Below are 16,644 nucleotides of genomic sequence, written 5' to 3'. Positions count from 1 at the left end.
GTACTTATCAGAGAAGAAAAGTCAAGAGCAGAAATACAAATATTACATTGACAGTAACCAAAAGAAATCAATTTCAATATTTTTTGATGCGTAATGTTTTAAATATAAAGTGATGATAGGATGATAACGATCAATCTTTTTGTGAAAACATACTAAAAGAATTAGTATACTTCTATCTTAATCTGTAGATATTTCCTAATATTTTCAAAGTTCTTTATAAGATATTTTGAAAAATAAATTTTCATTAGATTGGCCTTTGAATGAAAAATAAAAAGAAACACAAATCCATCGTATGTTAACATCATTATTCTGTATTAAATCTTCCCATATCATTTGATGAGTTATTGTCCCTAAGTTTACAACCTGTTTACGTTTATTATTTCTAAATTTATGGTCAGATGAAACTTTTTTCCATTTGTACCATGATCAGGCTATCGCTGCTTCCTAGATTGCAATTTCATTTTTCGTCATTCCACGATGATATGAAGATCATCATTCAAGGTTCCGAAACAAAGATTATGTTTATGCTTAGTATGACATGCATTGCAAAATTATACTGTATATTCAAACTCGGGGCCTGCGTAGCCGAGAGGTTAAGGTCGCTGACTTCAATTCACTTGTCCCTCATCGATGTGGGTTCGAATCTCACTCTGGGCATTGAATTCTTCATGTGAGGAAGCCATCCAGCTGGCTTACGGAAGCTATGTGGTTCTACCTAGGTGCTTACTCGTGATGCAATAATGCACGGAGGGGCACCTGGGGTCTTCCTACACCATCAAAGCTGGATAGCCGCCATATGACCTATAATAGTGTCAGTGCGCCGTTAAACCCTACAAAATATATAAATAAATATTCAAACTGAGCATACACGTTGTTACAACATAGTTACATACACACTTTATAAACTGCATTAATTTGTAGGTTATGTTATTGCAAAACATCGTAAAAATGCAATATTTAACTTTGTGGTTCAGGCAAATTTACATTTTATAAGCAAAATTTAAAAGTAAATATACGAATACACCACAGAAATCATATTCGTGTTATAGTGCTTAACACATATGTGTAGTAAATATTCGTTTTCATTCGCAGATACACACGTTGTAGATGATATGCATCCTGTCCTCGCCAGTGGCACATATGGAGTATTCCAGTGTGACAACGGAAACGTTATCCCATTAAAAAACAAATGTGATGAAAAATTCGATTGTGAAGATTTAACAGATGAAACTATGTGCTGGCAAAATTCTACAAGTACACTTACCTAAATTTGTTTGGACAATTAAAATTAAAGTTTCATTATTCATATCCACAGTATGTCAATCTCTCTAGCAGTTTTTGTTTTCAAGAACAGCAACCAAACGCAGTATTACTGCAGTTTAGTTTTATACGTCTGTATTCAAACGAGCTGGTGTAGATATAAATGTATTTCCGAGCGCATATATTCAGTTGCCATGTATATTTCACTGTAGATCTGTCTATGTATATAATTTTGGTGAAAACACTTTCTTCGCAGTACATTGGAAAACACTAAAAGAGATGTGTGTTGTCGCTTTTGTCAGGCGATTTCGAAGAAATATCTTGATATACCCTAAAAGTATCAATTAACGTATGTAGCGTATCAAATAATGTACACATGACATTATTAGTGTTTACAAAAAATAGCACTGAACTCCTACATAACGACCCAGCAATGGAAAGATGTAATAGAAAAGTAAAGTGGGGGCAAATGAGCATTAAGGTGGGAGAGAAATTTGGAATTCAGGGGATTCATACTAAACAAACAGCCACAATATATAAAATAATATGTATAGAATGCAGGTTGAAAATAGAGACACAGTCTTTGAACTTGTCATAAAGTGAACAGGTTTATATTTATCCAACCTCGCATATACCATAATTTCAATAAGTATGACTAGACAGTTCTAAATTACAATTTATACGCATAGCAGATATCTTTTGGTGCATTTTATACTAACACTTTGCCATTTCAGCTCACAAATTAATGCAAAACATTAATCTTACATCAATGTTACCGGGGCACCTTGAAAGAAGTTCTTTCTTCCAATGCGGAAGTCTTGAATGGGTTTCAATTTTGATGAAATGTGACAATGTGAAAGATTGTGCTGACGCCTCAGATGAAACCGGATGTCTTATGCGTGGTAATGTGTTTTGCTTATTTCATTTGGAATTGAACTCTATTCTCAGCAGGATTTCAAACTTAACTATCATAAATTATTAGTGCTCTGAAAAAATTAAAGCAGTATTAAAGTTTAATATTGTAGTAATTTTGGATTTCCGTTTGTAAGAAAAAAATCTATGCCGTTTTTGATAGTACAGGAGTTGTCCACCTTATATTTGAACAAGATTTAAGCGTACTCGTGTGTAGTCAGTATTCATTTTTTCATTGCAATGCTTAACACGAGACATCAAAGATAGTTTAACAGCTGATTGGTGTAGTTTCTTTCCACTTAACATAAGTTACATTTTAAGTCCTCTAAGGGGTCTTTAAACCGTACTTCTACATTCGTCTTTTAATGACTCCCCACAAACCGTTATATATTTATAGCAGCATAACTGATTCCTGAATTCCACCAACACATCCTTTATTGCACTATATTAAAATTTACCTTAAAGAATAAAACGTATATCCGCGATTATTACCACATTTTTGATAATGATATACAAATGCTTAGTCTCACTGTTCTTTAATTCATCACCTATTCTTCCATATGAAATTTGATTGTTTTTATTGTACTGAAGAAAACAATGCAAATAATAAATATCAAAAAGTTTATATTGTGCAAATATTTGAACGTAAATATTTTTTCAACAAACATTCTGATACTTGATATACCCGTGTTGTCTCTCTAATTAAGATTCATATTTTATAAATCAATTTGGATATGATGAGGACGAGTTCCGATGTACCGCCGGGGACTGTATACATGCACATGTCTGTCAAGTCTGCAACCATGTAGTTGCCTGTGGATTCGTCCAATGAATCCTGTGGTAATCTATTGAATGTCTGTTCCTTTCAGTCTTGAAAGGATTTTCCTGCTTATTCATATTTTATAGATCAATCTGAGTGTGCCGAGGACGAGTTTCGCTGTACTGATGGGGACTGTATACATGTCAGTCAAGTCTGCAACCACGTCGTAGATTGTGTGGATTCTTCTGACGAATACTGTGGTAATTTACTATTTTTTTTCGTAGAGCGACTGGTCCTTTCTCTCTAGAACGGATAAGAGGGATCTGATAACACTTAGTAGGATATTGGCAAAATTTATTCATATAATATTGTTACTCCAAATAGCGGTATATACACAAAATGTTAAGACATGAAGAATAACTTTTATAATAAGCTTTTAAGAAAATTTGAATTGTTCAACATGCCTATGGTATGAATCTATACTTTAAAAATATGCCTGTACAAAAAGTTCTGGCTGGCAAATGAATGCTTATAAAAGGCTTTAGATTGGTTAAAAGAAACTGGAAATATTGACCATTTCTCGCACAGATGCCATTCTTGTTGAATGCCCTAAAATTCTAGTTTAGTTATTTTATGTGAATATTTACTTTTGTTTCAAAAATATGCATTGGTTCTCCCTTTTCATACTGTTCATTACCGACTATTATGCAAAGTATAGCATGATATTAAGCTACCTGAATACAACTTTATCAATACCTTTAGAAACTTGTCAGGTTTTGTTGCAAATAATCTATATATGCAACTTATGATCAGAGTAAAATAGTTTTGTTAAATGTGTTTATCTGCTTATTAAAATCTGGTTTTATTTGATTCAAAATTATGTTGTTTAGCCTGATACATTTGACAAACATTTGGTATTTCATTGGAAAAACCTCCGACAGTTTCAATACGAATTCAGAGTATCTATTTATGTTACGCTAAAAAAATAGTTTCAGATTCTGAAAATATAACTAATGTGAAATTATTCATTACAATTTTCATTTGGTCATATACAGGTATGTGTGCATATCCGGCACAAAAAAAGACGATAAATACATGTAAGTTTAGCTAAACTTGTGGATGTGTGAACATTGTCTTAAAAAAATAAAAACTATTTTGAACAGAGCATACAATTAAATCCAAAGTACTTATCTATGTCAATTATATATATACATATATATACATAACATCTAATATGTATGTGGCACAACTTTCCATTGACTACAATAAAATTGAATGTTGGCTTAGAATAATCCGCCAAATATTGCAAAATTATTGTGTATAAACGTTTACAATCAAATTTAACTACATGATGCCTTTTAATAAGGATTTTTGAATGCACTATGTTCCTTTCTAGATTTATTTGAATAAAAGAAATAAGTGACAATTGTTGAAAAGCTAGAAGTAAATAAGATATATATAGAGGGAGCTATGTGTCAGGTTGAAATAAATTTGTAAAGAACAAATGTTTAAGTTATACTAGAGGCAGTGCCGTCGTTAAATGGCTTTGAACAATCAAAACTGGCGGACATCCCATGTTTAAAGGTTTGCCACTCTTCAAGTATCTCATTTTAAGTAGGAAAAAAGCAATGTATTTATTCTTATTGAAACAGATTTTGGAACGTGCAAGAATAACGAGTACAGATGTGATAATGGGGAATGTGTAACAGTTGAAAAAAGATGCGATGGATTTGCGCATTGTTTAGACAATAGTGATGAGGCGAATTGCGGTACTTTTACTTTGCATTTAAGGTTATATATTGGTGATGAGGAGAATTGCATTAATTTTACTTTGTATTTAAGATTTATATTAGTGATTAGGCGATTGGTGGTAGTTTTACTTTGTATTTAAGATATATATTAGCGATGAGACAAATTGCGGTACTTTTACTTTGTATTTAAGATGTATTTTATTGATGATGCGAATTTCGTTGCTTTTGATTAGTATTTAAGGTAAACATTAGTGATAGGGCGAATAGCGGCACTTACTAGTAGGTACTTAAGATATATAAATAGTCTTGATACATAAGTATTTTGATAAATCTTTAAATATCCTTTCAAAATAGATTTCATTGAAAATAATAATTAATGATAAAATAAGATAGTGATCTATACAAATGTGTACAGAATATGTGTATTCATCAAAACTGAAAAAGACACAGACTGATACATATTGCAGATGACTTGATGTAATTATATTAAAGGGTATAAAGTTTGTGTTCGGTTTATGTATGCCACCTGTTCGTTTCAAATGAATAAACACATTAGTTACTTCAAAGTTGAGTAGTAGCGGAAATTGCAAGTTTAGAGATTGGGCACTGCAAAATGAATCAGTATTATAAACTGATATTAAAATGGATGTGCACGTTCAGATCTAAGTTTTTTCTACAAAGTAGAATTTGATTTGACCCTGATTTTTCAAGGGGCGTTTTTTATTGAGAAAAATGCATTTTTGATAATATTTTCGCAAATATATTTTTTTACTATGTAGTTCTCACAGTCGTAAATAAACACATGGTCTATAATATTGTGAAAAAAATGAATAGTTCCGTGTGCATGCCCATGATTTAAGAAATCCGACATTACACGTCGATTTAAAGATACTGTTTGGACTTACTTAACATGTTTTACGTTTTAACATCATATGTTACATGTATCTTTACAAAGATAGTAAGCTGACCGTTTTGATAAATTTATTCACGGGTTGTCAGTTCATAAAACAATTTTCATTTCCGTATACCGAATTCAGGCTCTATTTTACGTTCTCCGATTAATGACATTAAGCTATTTCCTCCGAGTTATTAAACGTGCAGAACCACCTTAAAAACTAATCTAAGAATAAATTTACTAATGCTTTTCTCGACAAGTATATTCAGATTTTACAAATAAGACTGGTGTAAAGACTACACAATTGGTATGTTCCAACTTTTGAATACGAAACATTTGAATTTTCCTATAATGTAAGTAGGTTCAATTTTCTTTCGTTAAACTTTATTTAAAATGTGGTCAAATGAAAACCAGCAATCTAAAGTTCACACAATGGATCGATGAGAGCCATTGTCCAATAATTGAACCCTTTTTGTCTTTACAATACAGGCATACAAATGTCATGTGGTTTACGGAAACACATGCATTGGTATAACTGTTAGGTTTTGTTCGAGTAACATTAAGCACACAAACTATCGACAGTATTGTACAAGCACTAAGTATGTAGTCTTCACACTTATCAGCAAAATATGATAATGTAGGCATTGTACCTAATTTAAAGAATATTTAAAAAATGGAATAAAAAAGTAAATATTGTCATATATGATGTCATTGCATGATACAACAACTTTTATTTTCAATGTTCTGTCATCAGAAATGGAATAATGTTCAAAAGATGATCATCAACAAATAGTCCTACCTGTGTAAAGGGAAGGTAACTGTGTAACAAAATATTGGTTACTTAAGACAGTACTTGTTATCTCCCTTATCAATTTGCATATAAAGTGTCAGAACTGACCCTAATTGACCTATGGTCTGTTTCATGTAGCAATCAAAGAAACACTGATGTTTTTTAAATATTTATTTAATTCTGTTTATATAGAAATATATGGTTTATATAATGTTTTATGAAAATAGTACAAGTATGTTAATGAAAGTGATATGAGTATGTGGTATTGCACTTAGTTGACAGTAAAAAATATGAATTATATAAAAATGGACATTTTCATGAGATAAAGAACATAGCTACAATTCATTAAAAACATAAGATCATCAAAAATAAGCCAACTAATTTCTAGGAAAAGGAAACTTCATAGTAACAGAGAAAATCAAAAAGTACTGGAAAAGAGGTCAAATGTTGCCTTATAGTACTACTTCTTAATGTTTGAATAATGCCAGCTCAAATCAAAATACAACATTTTTGGAAACTTTTATGAAAGTTTTATGAAGGCTGCTAAAGACCAGTAGCCTGTAATGTGATATAAAATCTGAAATACAAAACGTTTGACTAGTACAGTGGTGACATCACTTTAGTGTTTCTAAAGTAACCATGCCACTATCAAAGTTGACAGGGAAACTTAAGGAAATTAACCTGCAAAGTTTCGTGAAGACTAATCAATAATTATTGTCCAGACAAACAAATCAGGACAGGCACAGGTACACATTTGGACAAGTAAGTCTTCATTTCCGTAAACTGGGGACAACAAAAGTAATGACATATATGAAATACTGAAAACATACTCATGACAAGTACAAAAGGGCCCAACATTTCTGAGTCATAGGAACTTTCTGATCTTATGATGCTTAATGAGGTAACATGTTACACAAAAATATTGCTATGGTAAGAAAATGGCAATAATTATGAAAAAAAGCCAATGCAGTTATGGAACTAGTGCATTTAATGTCAAAATTTACAGTTTGTAATTGTAAGAAGTTTGATACATTTTCATTAACAAAGACGAAAGTGGAAGGTGTTTTAGGTATTTTCATGACAAAAAAATGTCTCCACCTGTGTATACCTTAGCAATAGTATGGCAGCTATTTGGTGCAGAAAAATGGAAAGTGTCGGTTGATATGCAAAAATATACTTGGTACTGATCACTCCTGTGAAGTTTCATCAAAATCTGTTAAGTAGTTTTGACCTGTGAAAGCCGACAAGATTTTTCTATTTTTAGCTCTGGCTACAATTTTAGTGCATCGAAACGAAAATGCAAGCGATATGCACAACACTATGCTTGGTATGATCAGTCTTGTGAAGTTTCATCAAAATCTGGCCAGCAGCTTGTCCTCTTAAAGCCAGACAGGCTTAATGCGGACAGACGAGAAGGCATAACAATACCTCTCCCCACCTTTAGATGAGACATAATTCCGAGATAAAACCTTACATACAACACTTTACAAAATAGGGTGCTATAAAATGGATGTGCAATTTCCTCTACTATTCTTCAGTGAAACTAAAAAGGACAAAACACAAATAATATGGAGGACTTATGGGCCATGACACGTACGATAAACAAATGTTTTTTAAAACTGAAGAAAATGCATTGACTAGTTCAAAAATTTACATTAGTGTTTTAGTTCAATATAAACTTTGTCATACTAAAAATGATATTGCAATTATAATGACCAATCACTTTTTAGATTTTTTGAAGGAGAAAAACAATTTATGCAACTTTAAACTTAGAACTTTTAAAGTGAAAATTATCAAACGTTTTACTGTGGTATTGCATGAAATTAAATGTTGTCACCATACAAATAATTTATGATTTTAATAATACTGATCACTATGGTCTTAAGTTTGATTTGTGAACATACTGTGCTATAAACTAAGACAAAACAGTATTGATACACTGCAAGGCACAGCATTTTGAAAATTATAACAGTGTAATGTTTTACATATTCTCAAGTTTCTGAATCACATTTACATGCACGCTGGACAGGACTTGTTGCTCTCTACATGTGTGTCCCACAATAACAGCAAATATGTAACAAAATTGATTCAGGAAAACTCCTCTATGCTAAACTGTGCAAGCTGCAGACACTGATCTTGAACAATAGCTGTACGGTGACACTGAAGATTTCACAGGTACATATCTGAAGAAGAAATGCATAATGTAGTAACTGTATTCGAGGTGTCTGCAGCTCTTTAATATTCAAAATATGTATATTTCTGAATTTAAGGTAGAATAAAAGTGTTACTGGATTAATAAAACTTCAACATATCTTATGCATAAGACCCATTTTAGTAGAATATATCAAGAGGCCAACAGTTACCCTAAGTCACTCACTTGACCTTACCATTTGACCTAAAATATATGTATGACACACTTTGTATTTTGGAATATTATGATGGCAGGCTATATTTTATTCTGTATTTTAAATACTTTGAAAATAACACACCTTATACTTGACATTTCATAATTTATATCTTACATTCACCTTTTTAAGCTTATAACAATAGAATTGTGTTTACCTATTTAATTACTTTCAGGAGAAAAATGTAAGATATTTGGAAAGTTACATTCATAAGTCTGTAATTATTTGGTACTGTATAATTTCTTTTTGTAAGTGTAAAGTTTATATAATTATCATACTTGACCCTTGGTCTCATGTGAAACAAAATTTACACAAGCCTCTTGAAGTGATATATACCAAATCAATAACTGAATTACATTGTAACTCTTTGAATATTGTAAACAGTTACCTGAAGGTATCAATATCTGTGTTTAATTAAGTCATACAGATCAACACTGGCATTCTCATCATATGAATCCACAGAACATTTTACACTGAAATAAGAAACAACTTCCTATAAATTTTTTACTTCCATTACTGAAAAAATACAGATTTACATTAAATTAGGACTCTAATCCATTGAAAACATCAAGTGACAGATATAAAGAAAACATTGCATTAAAAATATATCTAAACAAAATGGTTATTGCTATAGTGTGTTTAAAAGCTTTGAAACATGGTTAGTGGCTGGCAATAGTAGTTCTTTTATCTCTGTATCATATGAAAGGCTAAGAGTTAAGAAGTCTGAATAGATATCTTTCCCAAGTCAAAATTTCTTGATAAAAAATGGTTGGGTGTACCATCCTTCATGAAACTTCATAAAATCATTTTAATTACATTTACAATGTGTGTCTGTTAAATGTTAAGGGGAATGTAATTTTAATAACTGGCATTATATTACCCTTGACATCTTAAACTTGTTAAAGAGTATCATTTGTACATCATTGTACCATCAGACCATCTTTCACTTCTGTCAACCTGACTAGACATGTTGGACACCTTGGAATATATAAATGATAAAATCTGTGAAAAGACTCATCATGCAAAAACCATAACACCATCTTTATAAAATCACCTTAACACCTTGATGTTAAAAAATATTATTTCAAATCATTATTGTCCATTAAAGTATAATGTATCCCATCCATAATTATTACATGACTCCTTATATAATTTACCAGTTCATAGTTTGGAATGGCTTCCAGTCTAAACCCAGAAGTTGAAGAAAAACAAATTATGAAAGTTTATTTATGGTGTCATTTAAAAGAATGACATGCCTGTTAATTGTCAACTGTTTGCTCTTTTTAATATTGATAGGCAAATCATTCAATAATTGCATTTTATTAAATGCTGTCTAATATCACCTGTCAATAGTTTACAAGTGTTAATTAGATGTCACTGACTTGTTTACTCTCAACATCATAAAGAGAGATAAAACTACATGTAAATTGTAAAACATTGTATGTGATACCATTCCATCCTGTATAAACTGCCTTTAAAAAGAAATTACATAGAAGTATTATCCCCCTGTTTTGACTGCCCCTGCTCTATCTAACTTTTCAAGCTTCTGCAGCCACTTTAATATGTCATCTGTTCACTTGTACTTCTGTCTGAAATGAGGTAATTATAATATTTCAATAACTTATAATGAATATATTATGTTATTCTTTCCCTACAATTTGCAACAGTTTATTTTGAAAATTCATTTGATCTCAATTACATTCTGTTCTGACTACAGCTTAAATACATAGAACAGACTATAAGCTATTATAAGGTCAAAGGTCACTCTAAAAGGAAAAATCGATAAACTTGGGCCCAGTTAATCACAGATGCTTTAAATAAGCTGTCATTTCACACAATAATTTGCTATAGGATTATGTATCTACAAACAAAAAACAAGAAAAAACAAATCAATAGAAAGAACATTTTTGGGCAATTTAAAAAGCGACAATGAAAGTGAAAGTAGAAAGTCAATATTTTCTCATCGGCTTTTCTTTCACAATTTCCATTTAAAGCGTAACAGTTTACTTTCATACTATATTGAATAATCCATAAACATTATACTTACCGTTTAAATGCATGAAAAATCCTCATGGAACCCGTAAACTTATAATTTGTTGATAACCTCTCGGTTTTCGGCCGTTTTCACGTGAAAATACGAAACCGGTGTTTACATAAATGTTCTATTTCCGGCGGTATTCGATTGCGTAAATCGGCTCTAGTACTATGTCTAGATAATGTCAGTGCTAAATTAGGCTGATGTATTTAGTTGAAAGTTTTTCTCGTTTCATGCCACTGTTATGACCGTAAGGTTTTAGGGGAACAGATCGAGGAGAGTGTATAAGAGCATATATTCCAACTGGACCCGTTTTACTTTGACATAAGCTAACTTCGGCTTAAAATGATATTTTGTTGGCTTGTGTTTGAGAAAGGATTTAAACTTGTCCAGTAGGAAGCCGGAATTTCGAGATAAGCGAGTTTGATATATCGAGTTATAACTGTATATAACTATATATGAGCCGCGCCATAAGAAAACCAACATAATGGGTTCGCGACCAGCATGGATCCAGACCAGCCTGCGCATCCGCGCAGTCTGGTCAGGATCCATGCTGTTCACTAACAGTTTCTCTAATTGCAATAGACTTTTGAAAGCGAACAGCATGGATCCTGACCAGACTGCGCGGATGCGCAGGCTGGTCTGGTTCCATGCTGGTCGCAAACCCACTATGTTGGTTTTCTCATGGCACGGCTCATATCAGAAATTGCATTCTCCTCCTTAACACTTTCAGAAACTTGCAATTCTAACCAAGCATTTCATTGTGATGTTGTGAAATGCATAGATAAACGATTGGTTTGTGACACATATGCGGATTGTATGGACGGTGATGATGAAAATAATTGCTACAATAAAGGTTTTACGTCATGTCAAGAGGTGTGGAATGCTGGTTACAGACAAACGGACAAATATGTGATAAGTTTGTATATAAGATTCAGTTCATTTCAGTAAAAATCGATTTTATATGCGTAACATCCATTTTCGAAAATGAATGAATACAGTATGTCGGTGTTATTTCTCAAAAGTAATATGTCATTATACTGATCAACAGACAATGATGTACAAATGAACTCTGTTATCCTGCAAGTAAACTATTGAGCTAAAATGCAAAATAAGCCTTGAAAATATCGAATATCTATTTGATATCACTGCCGTATTTCATTGAAAGTCCGTTTCTGTTCTGATTAAATTTTCTGATATTGATAAGCCATTTCTAGGAATGCACGTAAATATTTTGGTATGTGCTTGTCTTCCGATTTTTCATTTTTCATTCCTCATATGAATTGCAATTGTAAAGGGGAGCGGTGGTTAATATGTAGTTGCCAAGGCTTTGGCCTCTCAAACGGGAGATCGTGGGTTCGGGCCCCGTTTGGGTCACGACCACGCTTTCTCATATGAAAGTGATTAAAATAAGCCTGAAGTTTTTGTTCACAATCGTGCTAAACAAATAAATATGAACTAGAATAATTGCAATTTTTCAATGCCCTAAATGTGTAATGTTATAAAAGATCTGTCTCGAAGTCATAAACATTGCTATTATCTGATTTATTATATCCTTTCGATGAAACTTTGTGTTACGACTGATATTTTGGAAAGAAAGAAGAAAGTACAAAAGTCAAGTCTGAAATAAGAAAAGGTTTAGCAAATTCGGGGATATTGTTTTAAAATAAAAAGTTCTGACAGGTTTAACGAGTTCTATTACCCTTTAAAATGTGCTACATTTTTAGGAAATTGTTTAAAAAATCTGTAAAAAGATCCTTTAAATCATTTTTTAAGATCATATCTGGTAAATAATTATGATTCTTCATATTTCATTTTATTTAGCACTTACATTTGATTTCTTATCGATATAGCACTTCCCTTTGATTAATTCTCGCTGTATTTATGTTTTCACTGTAACAATAAGTTAATGATTTCACCGTGAATTGACATATCCCGTAACATTTGGGAAAATCATGAGAAAACCAACATTACATAGTGCATTTGCGACCAGCATGGATCCAGAACAGCCTGCGCCTCCGCGCAGTCTGGTCAGAATCCATGCTGTTCGCTAACAGTTTTTCTGAATGCAATAGGCTGTGAAAGCAAACAGGATGGATCCTGACCAGCCTGCGCATTCATGCTTGTCGCAAACGCACTCCATTGGTTTTCTCATGGTGCGGCTCATTTTATTTAGCTACTGCAACAAAACTGATACAAAATTTGCTCTTTGTCAAATAAAATTGATTCTAAGTTTGATTTTGAATCATGTTTATGTTCCTTAAATCATTTTATGCTACAGATGGAGTTGATGATGTTCTATGCAATTTTGAATCCGTTTTAAATGAAAATAAGATGTATCTGCACTTCATGAACACGGACATGTACTGGTCCTCTTCTGTACATGATGATCCCAAATATTCTGGTCGAGGTTATACATATGTCAGGACAGGAAACGAAATGGAGGATGCTGCCGTGGAGACGATATATAAGCTGGAACGGGACGCATGTCGCATTAAGGTAATCATCTTTCAATACTATAATTCAAACAATGGCATACATAGTTCATATTCAGCTTAAAAGGGAGACATCTGTTTAATTTGAGGGAAAAAAAACACACACACACACAAACATACGCATACGCACGCGCACGGGGCGCACGCACATATGCGCACGCACACAAACAAACACAAAAAGAAATGAAATCAGCCAGAGCAATTTTATATATTTAAAAGCGATAAGCAGTCAAAATGATTTTATCAACATGTAACGGTATTCTTTTAATACAACTTCTTCTAGAGTTTGACGAGAACATATAGTTCGTCCAGTTTCTGTTCATTTTATATGTTCTTTTATTTATGAAAATAATGTTCGACAGTTAAAATTGGCATTTTTGTTCTCCGACATATAAAGCTTAAAGCCTTCTAGAAACATACTATATTATAATCATACGGAAGAAAAAAGAAGTCCTCATAAAATCCCTAAATGTAAAAAACGTCATGAAAACACTGAAAAAGCAAATATTGGAATCCCTCTGTTTGCTGAAACAGATGGAAGAATTTCAACGACGGGATAGCGCTAATACCCATCTGTCGCAATTATGGGGTACTCTTCTGTAGGTATTGGCCCGCAAAATCAGCGCTTAAGTTCCTCCACGAATTATACGGTAGTTCTGACATTTTAAGCCGTTCATATCTCTTACTGTTTGTATTTGCTTGACCAGATAGGCATCCTTTAATGTTGATTTCAATGTTTTCATTCATTTTCGGAAACCAGACCTTCGACCTTTCGAATGATTTTGTCTTTTTAATTCCTTGAAGACTTTGTGTCCAATATATGTAGCTTGTCCGAGTGTACTGTTAGTTCATTCTACCTTTTTCAACTGAGTCAAGTCTCCAATGCTTACAATGTTGTTATATTTTCTGGTCCTTCGAGATCATTGATTTAAACTCATTTAGATTTGAAGATTGAATACTGCTTAAGCTGGTGCTAGGGGGCGTGGACAGTGTTGCATTTTCCATTACTGCTCATGAACAGGCTCGATCGAACCGAGTCTGTAATTTTCACTGTTTGCCTTGTTCTCGGTGCTTCCGAGGGACCTACTTTCCAGATTTCATTTACATTATTATCACTAAGTGATTTAATTTCAAACAATCTTTCCGTTCTTGTATATTCAATTGCTTTGAGTAAAGTTTTATCACTGTTTACTATTTTTATCGCTATTAACTTCATCAAGTGTCATTGATTTCACAAGCAATTTGTTGGCGATGAATTCACATATTATTCTGCAACATTGGACTGATGCGTGGGTTGCGTGACATGTAAAATTAATCCGAAGGGTTGTCTTTTCCAGGTCTGCAGACAGTTTTCATTTTGTATGGTTGAATTCGTAGGCCCCACCATTCAATTCTAAGAGGCGGTCTTTTTGTTGGGTTTAACGTCGCACCGACACAAATATAGGCCATATGGCGACTTTCTAGCTTTTGATGGTGGAGGAAGACCCCAGGTGCCCCTCCGTGCATTATTTCAGAACGAGCGGGCACCTGGGTAGAACCACCGACCTTCCGTAAGCCAGCTGGATGGCTTCCTCACATGAAGAATTCGATGCCACAAGTGAGGCTCGAACCCACATCGGTGAGGGGCAAGTGATCTGAAGTCAGCGACCTTAACCACTCGGCCCCGGAGGCCCCTTAAGAGGCGGTTGTTTCTTCAGCAATGCTGTATCTAGTGGCTTATGATCTGTTACGAATGCGAAGTATGCTCCTCAAAGATAAATGTTGAAGTGTTCACGCCCAGACAATACCTAGTGCTTCTCTTTCTGTTTGACTGTACCGACTCTCTGTGTGAGATAGGGCGCGACTCGCATATGCGACAACTTTATTTTCCTGCATTAGGATGCCTGAAAGACCAACGGGACTTGCGTCCGTTATGAGTTCTATGTCTTTATGCGCGTCAAAATAACACATGACCGTGTCGCTAGAAAGTTCTTTTTTGAGCACTTTTCCCTATTTCCACACTATTTCTTTCTTTGTTAAATGTCTTTGTGGTTCTGTGATAGTGGCATAATCGTTAATAATCATTGAGCAGTAGCTTGTCAGACCTAGAAAACTTCAAAGTTCGGGTACTGTTTTAGGTGGTTCCATTCACATTCTCTGGATCTGGGGAAATTCAATCTCCGCTGAATACCACATAAAAAGAATGTTATGGAGCTCTTGTTGTTTTCTCATTTTTGCCTGTATAAGGCGAAACCGTTCTCATGAAGATTTTTAAATACTTCAGCAAGCGCTTTGTCATGGTCTTCTTGCGTTTTACCATATACGATTATGTCGTCAGAAATATCTTTCGCACCAGCAATTCTTGAATGATTGTCTTATTGTTTCCTGAATATTCACTTGCCGACGATATGCCAAAGTTTAGCCTTTTGTACCTATATACTAGTATTCCTTTATGCATACTGAGAGTAGTTATATATCTAGATTCCGGATGTAAGACTAGCTGGTGATATCCAGACCGGAGATAGAGTTTACTGAAGATTTTCGATCCATTTAAATCATTCAGAATTTCATCAGTTGTTGGCATAAGATGTTTTTCTCTTTCAATTGCCTTGTTGGCCTCCCTCATATCAACACATAACCGTATTTCGTATTGGTTCTTCATGGGTAGGGTAACAATTGGCGATATCCAGGGTTTTGGTTCATTAATAACTTTTTCAATGATGTCTAGGTCTATTAGCTTGTCAAGTTCTTTTTCTACCTTACTTCTGAGATGAAAAGGGGTCCTGCAATTTCTTTGTGCAACTGGTTTAATTTCTTTGTTGATGTGTAAGTTTACTGTTCTATCTTTTAATTGCCTATTCCTTGATAAATTCCGAAATATTTTTCACACATGTTGTCTTCATTTTTGTCCAGTCTGTAAACAATCTCTATAACTTTCAGCTCAAGGAAAAAATCCTTACCGATAAACGTTCCGTGATCTCCCGTAACAACATAGGATTTTGCTAATGTTATTATACCGTTTTGCTCTGCAGTTATTTGACATGCCCCGAGCAACAGTAATGGCATACATCCAGCCTAAGGGAGAAGTTTCGGCATATTTTTGGTTGATAGCCTTGGACTTTCTATAAGCACGTTCATCAAGTATGTTAACTGTTGCACCAGTGTCTAATAACACTTTTATGTCCCTATCATTAAGCGTAATGTTGCACTTGGGGATCTTTCATCCTTTCTTCTTATTTTATTTGCATATACTTCAACGGAACTGCCATATTCAGATTTCAAACCTTGGGGCTTTTTTACCGTATAAGCGCCTCCTGATACTTGAGATTGTTCTATTGTATTAATATTTTCCGTTTTCAACA

General features: G+C 33.5%; 1 long non-coding RNA gene across 1 annotated transcript; it reads right to left on the bottom strand.

The window, feature by feature from the left end:
* Positions 1–8,441: 8,441 nt before the first annotated feature.
* LOC123527342 (uncharacterized) lies at positions 8,442–10,955 on the bottom strand. The gene is made up of 5 exons (XR_008366625.1): positions 10,821–10,955; positions 10,263–10,362; positions 9,654–9,751; positions 9,162–9,246; positions 8,442–8,551 (listed from the first exon to the last, which is right to left on the bottom strand). It is a non-coding gene; the product is annotated as an uncharacterized LOC123527342 (long non-coding RNA).
* Positions 10,956–16,644: the final 5,689 nt, after the last annotated feature.

Source organism: Mercenaria mercenaria, chromosome 13, assembly GCF_021730395.1.
Source record: "Mercenaria mercenaria strain notata chromosome 13, MADL_Memer_1, whole genome shotgun sequence".
In the NCBI taxonomy this organism is placed as follows: Eukaryota; Metazoa; Mollusca; class Bivalvia; order Venerida; family Veneridae; genus Mercenaria; species Mercenaria mercenaria.
Note: the sequence above shows the minus strand (reverse complement) of the source record. Positions and strands in the feature narration are given on the sequence as shown.